Genomic DNA, 15,730 nt, shown 5'->3' on the forward strand with positions numbered 1-15,730 from the left:
CTCCTCTCCTGGTTGGCCCTGCCTTCCCAGCAGGTGCTCCATCAGGGGTTCCGGCTGTGACTCAGCCTTTCCACTGCCACTGCATTATTTCAGCCAGTAAGCAGCAAAATGTGCGTGGCTGTAACACCTTGGCTTCCAGAACTGAAACCCTGGTGGACTTTGAAGAATCTAGCTATCTATCTCAAAGATACGCAGCCCGCTCCCACAGTAACTTTTCCTATTTCTTGCCATGGGAACTGCGGTGCGTACAAAGAGCACAATAGCACTGTTTGATGGAGCACATTCTCAGCCACACCACGCTATCTTGTAACACAGTCTCCACCATTAGCTGTGCATTTTCACCAGCAGTGAGCAGAGCCTGCACGCTAGCCAAAATCTGCACCGGCACGCTCCAGAGCAGCCCTTGGGAGTGCCTGCGCTCACGGGAAGTCGCGTATCACACTCTGCAGCAACCAGAGACAATCAAGGCTTGCACAGACAGTTTTTAAGTTCTCCAGTACCATCAGCCACAAACCAGTGTCTCTGATTGACTGGCCCCTCCTTCACAGGAATATTTGCTGCGGACGCTTGTACAGCTGAAACAAACAAATCAGCAGGAGGTCAGCAGGAAATAATTTGCTGACCACCTCAGGAAAAGAGAAAGCCAGCAGAGCAAGGGAGCGCATGCAATGCAGTGTCTTCTGAGGTAGATACAAAAATTAAAGGACAGTATTTTTGATACTTTAAAGCGTGGCATTCTGCTCGTCTGTCACTGCTGTTTCTCTTAACCTGAATCAAACACACTTGCAGGGCAGGGTTACTGTCAATGTGCTGCCGGATTTATCCCAAACACTTCCTCCCCTTTGAACACCAGTCATGCTTCCACTGGCAACAACTCACCCGTTGGAAAACAACTCACCAAGTGGAAAAGAATCCAGCCTGTAGGAAAACCAGGGAAGAAAAAACTAACAACATGTTGACAAAAGCAGAGCTAGTAACTGAACAGGTGAAGATTACGCAGAAACATGCTATTAAAGCGCTGAAGCATAGGGATGAATACTTCTGCACTCTTTGCCAGTCTTTCCTCCTTGAAAATCATTTTCTAAAATGGATTATTTGGACATTTTGAGCGACATCATGAGTTTCAAGTGGGGGAAAGGAAAGCGTAAATGTGCTCAAGGCAGCTGACGTAGCATAAACTTCCGTCGCATCCAGATAAGTGAGATGAAGAAAAAAAAGACAAACTGAAGGACATTAAGGAGCCAGAAGTAATATTGCATGAAGCTGATTTCTGATGGGTGGCAAACACTGTGAACTGCTAATGAGCAGTGCTGGAAACAGATCGACCTGAGACAAGCTGACTTCATCACCCCCGCTTCAAGCGCGTGCTTTCTTCTCGCACGAGAAGGCAAATCAGACTATGGAATCCTCCGCTGTGTCTTGTTTAATTCAAATTGTTTTCCTACTGAGTTCAAGAGCTTAGTACCTTAAAAGCACCTTAAAAGGAAAACAAATAGATTTTCTTATAACACAGCTCTACCGCACAACCAGCACCCGGTTGTTCTGCTGCGGTTTTCTATCTTTGAGAGATCATTTGGCATGAAAATTTCCTAACAAAATGGAAAAGAGACAGGTTTTAAGTTGGCTGGGGTTGTTCTCCTGGCTAAAATGCCAGGACATGTTTAGGACTTTATTTGGCAGAACTGTGCGTACCACTGAAATGTGGCAGTCACTGTGCAGGATGGTGCTGTGTAAATGCAGGCACTGAAATGACACCTTACCAATACTGATTGAGAGGGGAACTCTTCTCAACAACAAACAAGTGACCTGAAAAGCCAGTGAGGAAATATATGACCGGACAATGAGATCATAGAAGCATACGGTCACAGAACGGTTTGGGTTGGAAGGGACCTCGAGGATCATCGAGCTCCAATCCCCTGCTAAAGCCTGTTAGTTGAAAGTGTGCGTGGGCACGGAGTAACGCTCGCTGTACGTGTCTGCAGAAGAGCAGCACCCTGTAATGGAGGTAGAAAATGAGCAAGAGGAAAGAAAGCTGCAGAGGAATGAAAAGCAGTGGGCTTTACGCCCTGGAACATAATGGAAGTTCCTAAGCAGACTGACATCCCCTTTAACATTGGTTAGATTTCTCTGCACGTGAATATGCCGAGCATTTTCCAGTATTACAGATGATGGCGCTTTTGATGGGGAACAAAAATCCTCCGAAGAATCCAAAGATCCTTGGTGCTTCCAGCAGTGATGCCACGTGTGTCCCTTTCACTTAGAACTGCTAAGAAAATGGATACGTTCAGAACGTGCTAATAAAAATTAACTTAGGTGCTGAAGTGAATGGCTTTGACTCTTTTTTCTCCTCCTGAGGTCTAAATACCTCAGGACTGAGATTCGCTAAGCGCTGCAGAGGAATGAGTGCTGGCCTTTGCTACTCAGAAAAGAAAACGGTGTTTCAAAGCTCTGAATGGAGCAGGGAAGACTTTTCAAAAGGCGCTGTTTCGAGAACTGTCTTGGATTTTTCTGCTCCAAAATAGATAGGATGGATAAGATAACCAGGCGTGGTCGTAGCAAAAGCAGAAAAGATTCCTTGAGAATGACCTTGAGAATAACCAGGCAGAATAACTGCCTTTGAAGGGATGGGCTCTGAGTGGTCCTGCAGAAGACGGTAAGGTAAAGTTCACACATTGGCAAACTGCTCTAAGCCTTTTGTTTAGTTTCAGCATTTCGGTTCAAAATTCGGAACTCCAGAAGGCTGCACCCAGTGAAACTAACAGAGAGTGGTATTCAAACAAAGCGGTTGTCAACACGGACCTGATGAGCTTTTGGAAATCTTTTTCAGAAGCTGCAACCGAGGCCAGGAGCTCAAAAGGATTACAAGTGCTAAGGCAAATGGAAACAGATAACGAATGCATCCAGAATCACAGCAGCAACTTAATGCATACCTGCTGCTTTCGTCACTACAAGGAAATTTTCATCTTTCACAGGCACGTGGTGTGGGTCACTTCCTGGCAACCATTTCCTCATGAACAGAAAAACAACATTTCTCTTTTTATGTGATGAACAAACAGTAAATCCAACATTTGAAAACGATAACAACAAAGAAACGATCAGTAGCTCTACTTCAGTGATCCATTGTGGCTTCATGAACATGTATGGGGGGATGACTGCAAGGATTTTGCCTTCCCAGCTCCCGGCGCATCTTACTGCAGACATACAAGGAGCAGAGGATTTTTTCTCCTTTTATCTTTTTTTGTATGTGTGGGCAGGAGATGTAAGAGAGTTCTTTCTGACTTTCCACAAGCCTTTGCTATGAAATGCTGCTATGAGAGGCTGTGTGCCAAGCGCAGCAACGCTGAAAGAACGCTTAACAAGCTTAATTTAGAAAACGTATCCGCTCCATAAGGACATGAGATAAATGAGAAGTATCAGACAGCGTGAGTCGACCTTCTCAGAAGGAACCTGGTTTGGAACGTGATTTCTTTATTATGTGTTTGGCAAACTAACAAACCTTCTTTATTCTTACTGTTCTTTTGAACCATACTGAGGATATAAGGCCACAGACACAAGCGCTTAGTGCTGACGCCTACACTTATGCAGCTTCTAATTCACTTTCGTTATCTAATAGTGGCTACAAGTGAATTTAATCACCGTTCCAAAAGTGGAGAACAAAGCAGGATGACCCAGCGATGAAGAACAGCCAGTTGCATCCCATGCAGTCCTGTGGTCGCTCCAGCGCCTGGGGTGGGTTCTGCTGCTGCTCCAGTCCTTGCAACGCATCCTGTGGCTGCTCCAGTCCCTGCAACAGGCCCTTGTAATGGACCTGTGGGTGCCGTGACCCTCCTAAAGTGCCCCGCAGCCGCCATGACCCTGGCAGCGAGCCTTGTGGTCGCTCCAATCCCTATCATAAGTCCGGCAGTTCAACCAGAACCAACCAGTGCCTGCGACTGTTGTCTCCTTTAAGCAAGAAGAAAAATGTCTACAAAAGCCAGGATGTTTAACAAGGGGAGAAGCTCGCAAGGTGGAGCAAGGCCATGACTAAAATGGCAGGAGAAAGAGAAAGAAACTGGAAACACCCTGACTCCTAACATTAAGGGAACTATGAGATGTGCAAAAAGATTACAGCTGTTGGCCAGCTGAGCACCGCACGCATACAAAGGTGGAAGCAACCACCGGATGGCTGGGAACAGACCCCATGCACACTCCTACAGCCCAGAGTACTATCCTGGGCCCTGACAAGCAAAGTGTGCCTTCTCGTGACATGGCACCCCGGAATGAACTGCGTCAGACAACAGGACTCATTTCTGAAGCAATCTCATGATCACCTGGGCAAAAGGAACACAGCACTGAGCTGGCTGGCATATCACATCCCCTGCCACACAGCATCTGGAAAAATCAGATGATACGTTGGCCTACGAAAGACTGCTACTAAGAGCCATTCAAGCACTGGGACGCGTCTTCTGCAAAAGCCGCCTGGTGAGTCAGCAGTCGGGGATCTGCCAGTGGGGCTGGTCCTGTCCAATGAGACGCTCTGTGTGCCACAGAAAGGGGACAAAGGCTCCGTGGTGCACGTAAAGAACGTGCTGAGCAAGGCAGTCTGGATTATTCCTGCCTCAATTTGTGGGATTACTTTTTCTGAAGGACCTGCGGGCACGTGGTGGGTAAAGCAGGATGGGGGGTGTCTGTTGTGTACCCCAAAGGGATTTGATGCTGTGTAAGAATAAACGAAGATACATATCGTGTATCAGTTGCTACACAATACCGCGTGCCATCATCGCTATGGTTGTTACAGGGCTCGACAACACCGTTACAATTAGAACCACTCCAGCTGAAGAACGAATTCTGATGAAGCCCGAACTAGCTTAGCAGGCAGAAATCCAGCAACAGATGCTCCCTCGTGTACTGAAGGACTGCTATGACAGATAGAGCCTGAAATCGTGAGTTAAATGAACTTCATGCACAGACAATTTACACGGATAGACCACAGACTATGGGAATTAGATGGGTGCACACATCAAAAAGTAAGACAGGAGATAGTATATAGTTAGGACGTATAAGATTATTACGAGACCTCCGCATAACATAAATGGGACAGGACACGGGGTGGATATCGCCTTGGTTTCATCAGGGACAGAGCACTGTTTCTTCAGAGTGGCTGGTACGATGACACGCTTTGGAGAAGTACAACACTGATAACACACCGTCAGTTGTTACGGAGGAGTTGTGAACGGAGTGAACAGTGCTCCTTTCCTCAGCTTCTCCTAGCGTTCAGGAAGAGGGCTAGGAGCAGCACAGGGAGCTGGGACAGAATCAGGACAGCTGACCTAAATCTGGCCAAGGCAACATTCCATGCCACGCCACCCTATGCCATGGTACCTAAGGAAAGTTTGAAAAAGTTCCAGAGGGCAACTGGTGCGTGGGGACTGGCTGGGCATCAGTGGGGCCGAGCAATTGTGTGGGCATCAGTTGCTATTCATAAATACACGAGTGTATGTATCGTAGCCATTCTCCACTTCTCCCTTTCTTTTGTCTACATTAGGAAATTGTTTTTAACCTCAGTCCACCACTTCTACTGGATCCCCCTCCCACCCCAGACTCTACTCCTACGCCATGGTGAGCAGGGGAGATAGCTAGAAAGTGCCTAGGGATAAAGTTCCTGCCAAATTAAACAACTCTTCAGAGAAGCAAAATTACCAAAATGACCACTGAGCAGGGCAGAATGTGCAATAAGATCACGTTCAAAGAAAGAGAAGGGGTAAAGCACCACCAGAGACAAACACACTAAGAGTTGCTGGGAAACCACTCACAGATACCACCCACGAGCACATCCCATTCACCCAAAAATCCTAGCCGTTGCCAGACAACAATGAAAACATGCAAAGGAAAAGAGCTCAGCACAAGTGTCCCTGGAACTGAGGCAGCTTGCTTGGCTGAAAACCTAACCCTGAGACCACGTGCAATAGGACAAGGGAGAGATCAAGAGAAGAGCTCTGCCATATCAGTCACCACCAAACCCCAAACATAACCCACAAAAACCTCAGCTGAGACAAAAGGATTTTCCTCATGGATGGAGAAAAGAAACAAACGGCAGGCTGGCAATACAAACAGAATGAATCAGCTTCAAGCAGCAAAAGCAGCATAACAGAAAACAAAAATGGAACTCACGCTGGAGACAAAAAGCAAACATCATTGAAACAAAAAAAAGCAACATTTATTCCAAAATGTCAAAGAAGGGAAGACGAGGCAACAAAAGAGCAACACACACATTTCAACTGTGGCTTTGACAGATTAATTGATTGAGAATGACAATAAAAACAATGTCGTTCTTGCTGACTCCTGCCTCCCGCGTTCCCACGCCGCTTCTCCTTCTCTCTTCCGCAGCGGCTCCTGAAACAGCAGCGGGGACACCGTTAGAGCTGCGCAGCGGCAAGCCCCCCACCGGAAGGAAAAGGGAAACCAACCCAACATGGCAGAGGAACTCGGCACGCCACCGCCCAGCCAAGGAAGGCCTTGCATCCCCCCTCCCCGGTTCACGCCAGCAAGAAATACTTGCAGCAGCTTTTCTCACCTCGCTGGCGCACGGCGCGCTTCCAGCCGGTGCTGCGGGGGATCACAGAGGCGGGCAGACTGGGCAAATGGAGCTGGGCACACACACAGCAGCGGCCAAAGAGTCAGCTTCCCTGCTTACAGGGGACCCCCGGCCACTGCCTCCATTGCAAAGGGCCTGGGACACTGCGGGGCACTGTCGCTCCCTGGCTTACAGGGCAGCCCCCATCCCTAGCGGCCGCGGGAGGCTCCTTCTCTCCCAGTCCGGGGGCACCTGGACCCGCACCCCGCTAGCGGGGCGGTCACCCCACACAGGCTGCCAGCCGAGCACAAGCGCTCGCGCACCCAGAGCCTGATTACAGGCGGGTGGACGACACCCCTGGAGCCACAGAGCTCGGTTTCCCCCCCAGCGGCGGGAGCGACTCTCAGCTGCCAGGCAGCGGGGCGGCACGGCCAAATGCCGCGGTCGGGACCCCAGCCCTGATTGCGGGGAGGGCGCAAGCCCAAGCCCACGTCTCGCGGCCCCGTGCCTCTGAAAGGCCGGGGCCACATTCCCGCCTGAGTACAGGGGGTCTCTCACAACGCACCTCACCAAGCAAGCACACGCGGGGTGGCACGCGCAGCCCTGCCTACAGGACGGTGCCCCCGCCGCCCACCCTCACCTAGAAGCCCCGCGGAGCACGAGGCTCCCGCCAACGCCTGAGCTACAGGCTGGCCCGCCCGGCAGCAGCACAACAGCACCAACCTCTCGTCTCTGGGAACCCAGGGAGCAACCTCGACCCACCGAGCGGGGAGGTCGCCCCACACGCAAAAGCAGCGCCTCAACCTGCACCCTCTGACGGGACAGGGAGGGGTCATTCCCACCAGCTGGATGGCTAGAGCAGCCGGCTGCAACGCCGCAGCCTCCCCACGCCTGATTACAGGGCGGGCGGGCCGCTCGGGGGACAGAGGGCTCCGCAGCTTGGGACACACGCCCCGGCTACGGGGCTGTCACGCCGCCAGCGGAACAGGCGCCCACGCAAGAACAGGCCCAAGCCCTGGCTACAGGGCGGCCTCGGCCACACAGCTACCACGTGGCCCTGATCTACACCAAGTGCAAAGGAGGAAGACAGGACACTCGCTGCGCTCGCGGGACTGAGAGGGAACACCCCTTTTGCGGCGTGCACCACAGTCCTCCGTTCCCCCCAGGGAAGTCGAAGCTAAGCTGCAGCCATCTTTGTGGGGGCCTAAAGGGAAAGCGCAGTCGCTCTCTCACTCCACAAACACAAGCAAGGAAAGGAAGGGCAACGCGCACACACAGAGGCGACTTTCCCAAAGGGAAGGACAACCCAGCGCAGCCAAACCCTGGGAATAAACCCACAACCGCGGGCAACAGACAAGAGCCTGTGACCTGTCCCTAGCCTGCACGGAGGCCACAGACCTCAACGTGCCAAGGGGCTTCCCAGCTAAAGCCAAAGGCCAGATGCCGTGACGCACACCCCGAGTACGGGGCCGTCGCACTGACAGGCCACCTCCAGGCAACGATGATGCCGAGGGGCCGGAGGAGGAAGAGGGCCGGGGAAACGGCACTACCCTGCTTACAGGGTGGCCTCGGGGTCCGGCGAGCTCCGTTTCCCACTCAGGTGCGGAGAGGTGGCTCTCGCCCTGCGTTACAGGGGCCCACGCTCCCCAGGCAGCCAAAGGAGCAGCAAGGCAAAAGGCCAACTACAGCAAAAGCAAAGACCCGAGCCCTGCTTACAGGGAGGTCGCCCAGCACAAAGCCGGCCAAGGCGCCGGCAACGCTCAAACTCCAATGGGACTGAATGTGACTGCGGCCCCGCTAACGGGACGGCTGCTTTGCCCAGGGAGCCTCTCTCCTTCCCCCCCGCGTCGGCACGCTTCCGCATCCTCTTCTCGCTTGCTTGCTCGCTCGCTTGCTTGCTTGCGCGCTCGCTCCTGCCTCCCGCGTTCCCACGCCGCTTCTCCTTCTCTCTTCCGCAGCGGCTCCTGAAACAGCAGCGGGGACACCGTTAGAGCTGCGCAGCGGCAAGCCCCCCACCGGAAGGAAAAGGGAAACCAACCCAACATGGCAGAGGAACTCGGCACGCCACCGCCCAGCCAAGGAAGGCCTTGCATCCCCCCTCCCCGGTTCACGCCAGCAAGAAATACTTGCAGCAGCTTTTCTCACCTCGCTGGCGCACGGCGCGCTTCCAGCCGGTGCTGCGGGGGATCACAGAGGCGGGCAGACTGGGCAAATGGAGCTGGGCACACACACAGCAGCGGCCAAAGAGTCAGCTTCCCTGCTTACAGGGGACCCCCGGCCACTGCCTCCATTGCAAAGGGCCTGGGACACTGCGGGGCACTGTCGCTCCCTGGCTTACAGGGCAGCCCCCATCCCTAGCGGCCGCGGGAGGCTCCTTCTCTCCCAGTCCGGGGGCACCTGGACCCGCACCCCGCTAGCGGGGCGGTCACCCCACACAGGCTGCCAGCCGAGCACAAGCGCTCGCGCACCCAGAGCCTGATTACAGGCGGGTGGACGACACCCCTGGAGCCACAGAGCTCGGTTTCCCCCCCAGCGGCGGGAGCGACTCTCAGCTGCCAGGCAGCGGGGCGGCACGGCCAAATGCCGCGGTCGGGACCCCAGCCCTGATTGCGGGGAGGGCGCAAGCCCAAGCCCACGTCTCGCGGCCCCGTGCCTCTGAAAGGCCGGGGCCACATTCCCGCCTGAGTACAGGGGGTCTCTCACAACGCACCTCACCAAGCAAGCACACGCGGGGTGGCACGCGCAGCCCTGCCTACAGGACGGTGCCCCCGCCGCCCACCCTCACCTAGAAGCCCCGCGGAGCACGAGGCTCCCGCCAACGCCTGAGCTACAGGCTGGCCCGCCCGGCAGCAGCACAACAGCACCAACCTCTCGTCTCTGGGAACCCAGGGAGCAACCTCGACCCACCGAGCGGGGAGGTCGCCCCACACGCAAAAGCAGCGCCTCAACCTGCACCCTCTGACGGGACAGGGAGGGGTCATTCCCACCAGCTGGATGGCTAGAGCAGCCGGCTGCAACGCCGCAGCCTCCCCACGCCTGATTACAGGGCGGGCGGGCCGCTCGGGGGACAGAGGGCTCCGCAGCTTGGGACACACGCCCCGGCTACGGGGCTGTCACGCCGCCAGCGGAACAGGCGCCCACGCAAGAACAGGCCCAAGCCCTGGCTACAGGGCGGCCTCGGCCACACAGCTACCACGTGGCCCTGATCTACACCAAGTGCAAAGGAGGAAGACAGGACACTCGCTGCGCTCGCGGGACTGAGAGGGAACACCCCTTTTGCGGCGTGCACCACAGTCCTCCGTTCCCCCCAGGGAAGTCGAAGCTAAGCTGCAGCCATCTTTGTGGGGGCCTAAAGGGAAAGCGCAGTCGCTCTCTCACTCCACAAACACAAGCAAGGAAAGGAAGGGCAACGCGCACACACAGAGGCGACTTTCCCAAAGGGAAGGACAACCCAGCGCAGCCAAACCCTGGGAATAAACCCACAACCGCGGGCAACAGACAAGAGCCTGTGACCTGTCCCTAGCCTGCACGGAGGCCACAGACCTCAACGTGCCAAGGGGCTTCCCAGCTAAAGCCAAAGGCCAGATGCCGTGACGCACACCCCGAGTACGGGGCCGTCGCACTGACAGGCCACCTCCAGGCAACGATGATGCCGAGGGGCCGGAGGAGGAAGAGGGCCGGGGAAACGGCACTACCCTGCTTACAGGGTGGCCTCGGGGTCCGGCGAGCTCCGTTTCCCACTCAGGTGCGGAGAGGTGGCTCTCGCCCTGCGTTACAGGGGCCCACGCTCCCCAGGCAGCCAAAGGAGCAGCAAGGCAAAAGGCCAACTACAGCAAAAGCAAAGACCCGAGCCCTGCTTACAGGGAGGTCGCCCAGCACAAAGCCGGCCAAGGCGCCGGCAACGCTCAAACTCCAATGGGACTGAATGTGACTGCGGCCCCGCTAACGGGACGGCTGCTTTGCCCAGGGAGCCTCTCTCCTTCCCCCCCGCGTCGGCACGCTTCCGCATCCTCTTCTCGCTTGCTTGCTCGCTCGCTTGCTTGCTTGCTTGCGCTCGCTCCTGCCTCCCGCATTCCCACGCCGCTTCTCCTTCTCTCTTCCGCAGCGGCTCCTGAAACAGCAGCGGGGACACCGTTAGAGCTGCGCAGCGGCAAGCCCCCCACCGGAAGGAAAAGGGAAACCAACCCAACGTGGCAGAGGAACTCGGCACGCCACCGCCCAGCCAAGGAAGGCCTTGCATCCCCCCTCCCCGGTTCACGCCAGCAAGAAATACTTGCAGCAGCTTTTCTCACCTCGCTGGCGCACGGCGCGCTTCCAGCCGGTGCTGCGGGGGATCACAGAGGCGGGCAGACTGGGCAAATGGAGCTGGGCACACACACAGCAGCGGCCAAAGAGTCAGCTTCCCTGCTTACAGGGGACCCCCGGCCACTGCCTCCATTGCAAAGGGCCTGGGACACTGCGGGGCACTGTCGCTCCCTGGCTTACAGGGCAGCCCCCATCCCTAGCGGCCGCGGGAGGCTCCTTCTCTCCCAGTCCGGGGGCACCTGGACCCGCACCCCGCTAGCGGGGCGGTCACCCCACACAGGCTGCCAGCCGAGCACAAGCGCTCGCGCACCCAGAGCCTGATTACAGGCGGGTGGACGACACCCCTGGAGCCACAGAGCTCGGTTTCCCCCCCCAGCGGCGGGAGCGACTCTCAGGCTGCCAGGCAGCGGGGCGGCACGGCCAAATGCCGCGGTCGGGACCCCAGCCCTGATTGCGGGGAGGGCGCAAGCCCCAAGCCCACGTCTCGCGGCCCCCGTGCCTCTGAAAGGCCGGGGCCACATTCCCGCCTGAGTACAGGGGGTCTCTCACAACGCACCTCACCAAGCAAGCACGACGCGGGGTGGCACGCGCAGCCCTGCCTACAGGACGGTGCCCCCCGCCGCCCACCCTCACCTAGAAGCCCCGCGGAGCACGAGGCTCCCGCCAACGCCTGAGCTACAGGCTGGCCCGCCCGGCAGCAGCACAACAGCACCAACCTCTCGTCTCTGGGAACCCAGGGAGCAACCTCGACCCACCGAGCGGGGAGGTCGCCCCACACGCAAAAGCAGCGCCTCAACCTGCACCCTCTGACGGGACAGGGAGGGGTCATTCCCACCAGCTGGATGGCTAGAGCAGCCGGCTGCAACGCCGCAGCCTCCCCACGCTGATTACAGGGCGGGCGGGCCGCTCGGGGGACAGAGGGCTCCGCAGCTTGGGACACACGCCCCGGGTACGGGGCTGTCACGCCGCCAGCGGAACAGGCGCCCACGCAAGAACAGGCCCCAAGCCCTGGCTACAGGGCGGCCTCGGCCACACAGCTACCACGTGGCCCTGATCTACACCAAGTGCAAAGGAGGAAGACAGGACACTCGCCTGCGCTCGCGGGACTGAGAGGGAACACCCCTTTTGCGGCGTGCACCACAGTCCTCCGTTCCCCCCCAGGGAAGTCGAAGCTAAGCTGCAGCCATCTTTGTGGGGGGCCTAAAGGGAAAGCGCAGTCGCTCTCTCACTCCACAAACACAAGCAAGGAAAGGAAGGGCAACGCGCACACACAGAGGCGACTTTCCCAAAGGGAAGGACAACCCAGCGCAGCCAAACCCTGGGAATAAACCCACAACCGCGGGCAACAGACAAGAGCCTGTGACCTGTCCCTAGCCTGCACGGAGGCCACCAGACCTCAACGTGCCAAGGGGCTTCCCAGCTAAAGCCAAAGGCCAGATGCCGTGACGCACACCCCGAGTACGGGGCCGTCGCACTGACAGGCCACCTCCAGGCAACGATGATGCCGAGGGGCCGGAGGAGGAAGAGGGCCGGGGAAACGGCACTACCCTGCTTACAGGGTGGCCTCGGGGTCCGGCGAGCTCCGTTTCCCACTCAGGTGCGGAGAGGTGGCTCTCGCCCTGCGTTACAGGGGCCCACGCTCCCCAGGCAGCGCAAAGGAGCAGCAAGGCAAAAGGCCAACTACAGCAAAAGCAAAGACCCGAGCCCTGCTTACAGGGAGGTCGCCCAGCACAAAGCCGGCCAAGGCGCCGGCAACGCTCAAACTCCAATGGGACTGAATGTGACTGCGGCCCCGCTAACGGGACGGCTGCTTTGCCAGGGAGCCTCTCTCCTTCCCCCCCGCGTCGGCACGCTTCCGCATCCTCTTCTCGCTTGCTTGCTCGCTCGCTCGCTTGCTTGCGCGCTCGCTCCTGCCTCCCGCGTTCCCACGCCGCGTTCTCCTTCTCTCTTCCGCAGCGGCTCCTGAAACAGCAGCGGGGACACCGTTAGAGCTGCGCAGCGGCAAGCCCCCCACCGGAAGGAAAAGGGAAACCAACCCAACATGGCAGAGGAACTCGGCACGCCACCGCCCCAGCCAAGGAAGGCCTTGCATCCCCCCTCCCCGGTTCACGCCAGCAAGAAATACTTGCAGCAGCTTTTCTCACCTCGCTGGCGCACGGCGCGCTTCCAGCCGGTGCTGCGGGGGATCACAGAGGCGGGCAGACTGGGCAAATGGAGCTGGGCCACGACACACAGCAGCGGCCAAAGAGTCAGCTTCCCTGCTTACAGGGGACCCCCGGCCACTGCCTCCATTGCAAAGGGCCTGGGACACTGCGGGGCACTGTCGCTCCCTGGCTTACAGGGCAGCCCCCATCCCTAGCGGCCGCGGAGGCTCCTTCTCTCCCAGTCCGGGGGCACCTGGACCCGCACCCCGCTAGCGGGGCGGTCACCCCACACAGGCTGCCAGCCGAGCACAAGCGCCTCCGCGCACCCAGAGCCTGATTACAGGCGGGTGGACGACACCCCTGGAGCCACAGAGCTCGGTTTCCCCCCCAGCGGCGGGGAGCGACTCTCAGCTGCCAGGCAGCGGGGCGGCACGGCCAAATGCCGCGGTCGGGGACCCCAGCCCTGATTGCGGGGAGGGCGCAAGCCCAAGCCCACGTCTCGCGGGCCCCCGTGCCTCTGAAAGGCCGGGGCCCACATTCCCCCGCCTGAGTACAGGGGGTCTCTCACAACGCACCTCACCAAGCAAGCACACGCGGGGTGGCACGCGCAGCCCTGCCTACAGGACGGTGCCCCCGCCGCCCCACCCTCACCTAGAAGCCCCCGCGGAGCACGAGGCTCCCGCCAACGCCTGAGCTACAGGCTGGCCCGCCCGGCAGCAGCACAACAGCACCAACCTCTCGTCTCTGGGAACCCAGGGAGCAACCTCGACCCACCGAGCGGGGAGGTCGCCCCACACGCAAAAGCAGCGCCTCAACCTGCACCCTCTGACGGGACAGGGAGGGGTCATTCCCACCAGCTGGATGGCTAGAGCAGCCGGCTGCAACGCCGCAGCCTCCCCACGCCTGATTACAGGGCGGGCGGCGCCGCTCGGGGGACAGAGGGCTCCGCAGCTTGGGACACACGCCCCGGCTACGGGGCTGTCACGCCGCCAGCGGAACAGGCGCCCACGCAAGAACAGGCCCAAGCCCTGGCTACAGGGCGGCCTCGGCCACACAGCTACCACGTGGCCCCTGATCTACACCAAGTGCAAAGGAGGAAGACAGGACACTCGCTGCGCTCGCGGGACTGAGAGGGAACACCCCTTTTGCGGCGTGCACCACAGTCCTCCGTTCCCCCCAGGGAAGTCGAAGCTAAGCTGCAGCCATCTTTGTGGGGGCCTAAAGGGAAAGCGCAGTCCGCTCTCTCACTCCACAAACACAAGCAAGGAAAGGAAGGGCAACGCGCACACACAGAGGCGACTTTCCCAAAGGGAAGGACAACCCAGCGCAGCCAAACCCTGGGAATAAACCCACAACCGCGGGCAACAGACAAGAGCCTGTGACCTGTCCCTAGCCTGCACGGAGGCCACAGACCTCAACGTGCCAAGGGGCTTCCCAGCTAAAGCCAAAGGCCAGATGCCGTGACGCACACCCCGAGTACGGGGCCGTCGCACTGACAGGCCACCTCCAGGCAACGATGATGCCGAGGGGCCGGAGGAGGAAGAGGGCCGGGGAAACGGCACTACCCTGCTTACAGGGGTGGCCTCGGGGTCCGGCGAGCTCCCGTTTCCCACTCAGGTGCGGAGAGGTGGCTCTCGCCCTGCGTTACAGGGGCCCACGCTCCCCAGGCAGCCAAAGGAGCAGCAAGGGCAAAAGGCCAACTACAGCAAAAGCAAAGACCCGAGCCCTGCTTACAGGGAGGTCGCCCAGCACAAAGCCGGCCAAGGCGCCGGCAACGCTCAAAACTCCAATGGGACTGAATGTGACTGCGGCCCCGCTAACGGGACGGCTGCTTTGCCCAGGGAGCCTCTCTCCTTCCCCCCCCGCGTCTCGGCACGCTTCCGCATCCTCTTCTCGCTTGCTTGCTCGCTCGCTTGCTTGCTTGCTTGCGCTCGCTCCTGCCTCCCGGCATTCCCACGCCGCTTCTCCTTCTCTCTTCCGCAGCGGCTCCTGAAACAGCAGCGGGGACACCGTTAGAGCTGCGCAGCGGCAAGCCCCCCACCGGAAGGAAAAGGGAAACCAACCCAACATGGCAGAGGAACTCGGCACGCCACCGCCCAGCCAAGGAAGGCCTTGCATCCCCCCTCCCCGGTTCACGCCAGCAAGAAATACTTGCAGCAGCTTTTCTCACCTCGCTGGCGCACGGCGCGCTTCCAGCCGGTGCTGCGGGGGATCACAGAGGCGGGCAGACTGGGCAAATGGAGCTGGGCACACACACAGCAGCGGCCAAAGAGTCAGCTTCCCTGCTTACAGGGGACCCCCCGGCCACTGCCTCCATTGCAAAGGGCCTGGGACACTGCGGGGCACTGTCGCTCCCTGGCTTACAGGGCAGCCCCCATCCCTAGCGGCCGCGGGAGGCTCCTTCTCTCCCAGTCCGGGGGCACCTGGACCCGCACCCCGCTAGCGGGGGCGGTCACCCCACACAGGCTGCCAGCCGAGCACAAGCGCTCCGCGCACTACCAGAGCCTGATTACAGGCGGGGTGGACGACACCCCTGGAGCCACAGAGCTCGGTTTCCCCCCCAGCGGCGGGAGCGACTCTCAGCTGCCAGGCAGCGGGGCGGCACGGCCAAATGCCGCGGTCGGGACCCCCAGCCCTGATTGCGGGGAGGGCGCAAGCCCAAGCCCACGTCTCGCGGCCCCGTGCCTCTGAAAGGCCGGGGCCACATTCCCGCCTGAGTACAGGGGGT

The 15,730-nt window shown here is 58.6% G+C and overlaps 1 long non-coding RNA gene across 1 annotated transcript; it reads right to left on the reverse strand.

The window, feature by feature from the left end:
* Nucleotides 1-7,648: 7,648 nt before the first annotated feature.
* On the reverse strand, nt 7,649-8,862 carry LOC128076659 (uncharacterized). Its single transcript, XR_008204573.1, has 2 exons — nt 8,699-8,862; nt 7,649-8,517 (listed from the first exon to the last, which is right to left on the reverse strand). It is a non-coding gene; the product is annotated as an uncharacterized LOC128076659 (long non-coding RNA).
* Between the last annotated feature and the right edge of the window lie 6,868 nt (nt 8,863-15,730).

This window comes from Tympanuchus pallidicinctus, unplaced genomic scaffold (genome assembly GCF_026119805.1).
Source record: "Tympanuchus pallidicinctus isolate F22 unplaced genomic scaffold, pur_lepc_1.0 scaffold15, whole genome shotgun sequence".
Taxonomy (NCBI): Eukaryota; Metazoa; Chordata; class Aves; order Galliformes; family Phasianidae; genus Tympanuchus; species Tympanuchus pallidicinctus.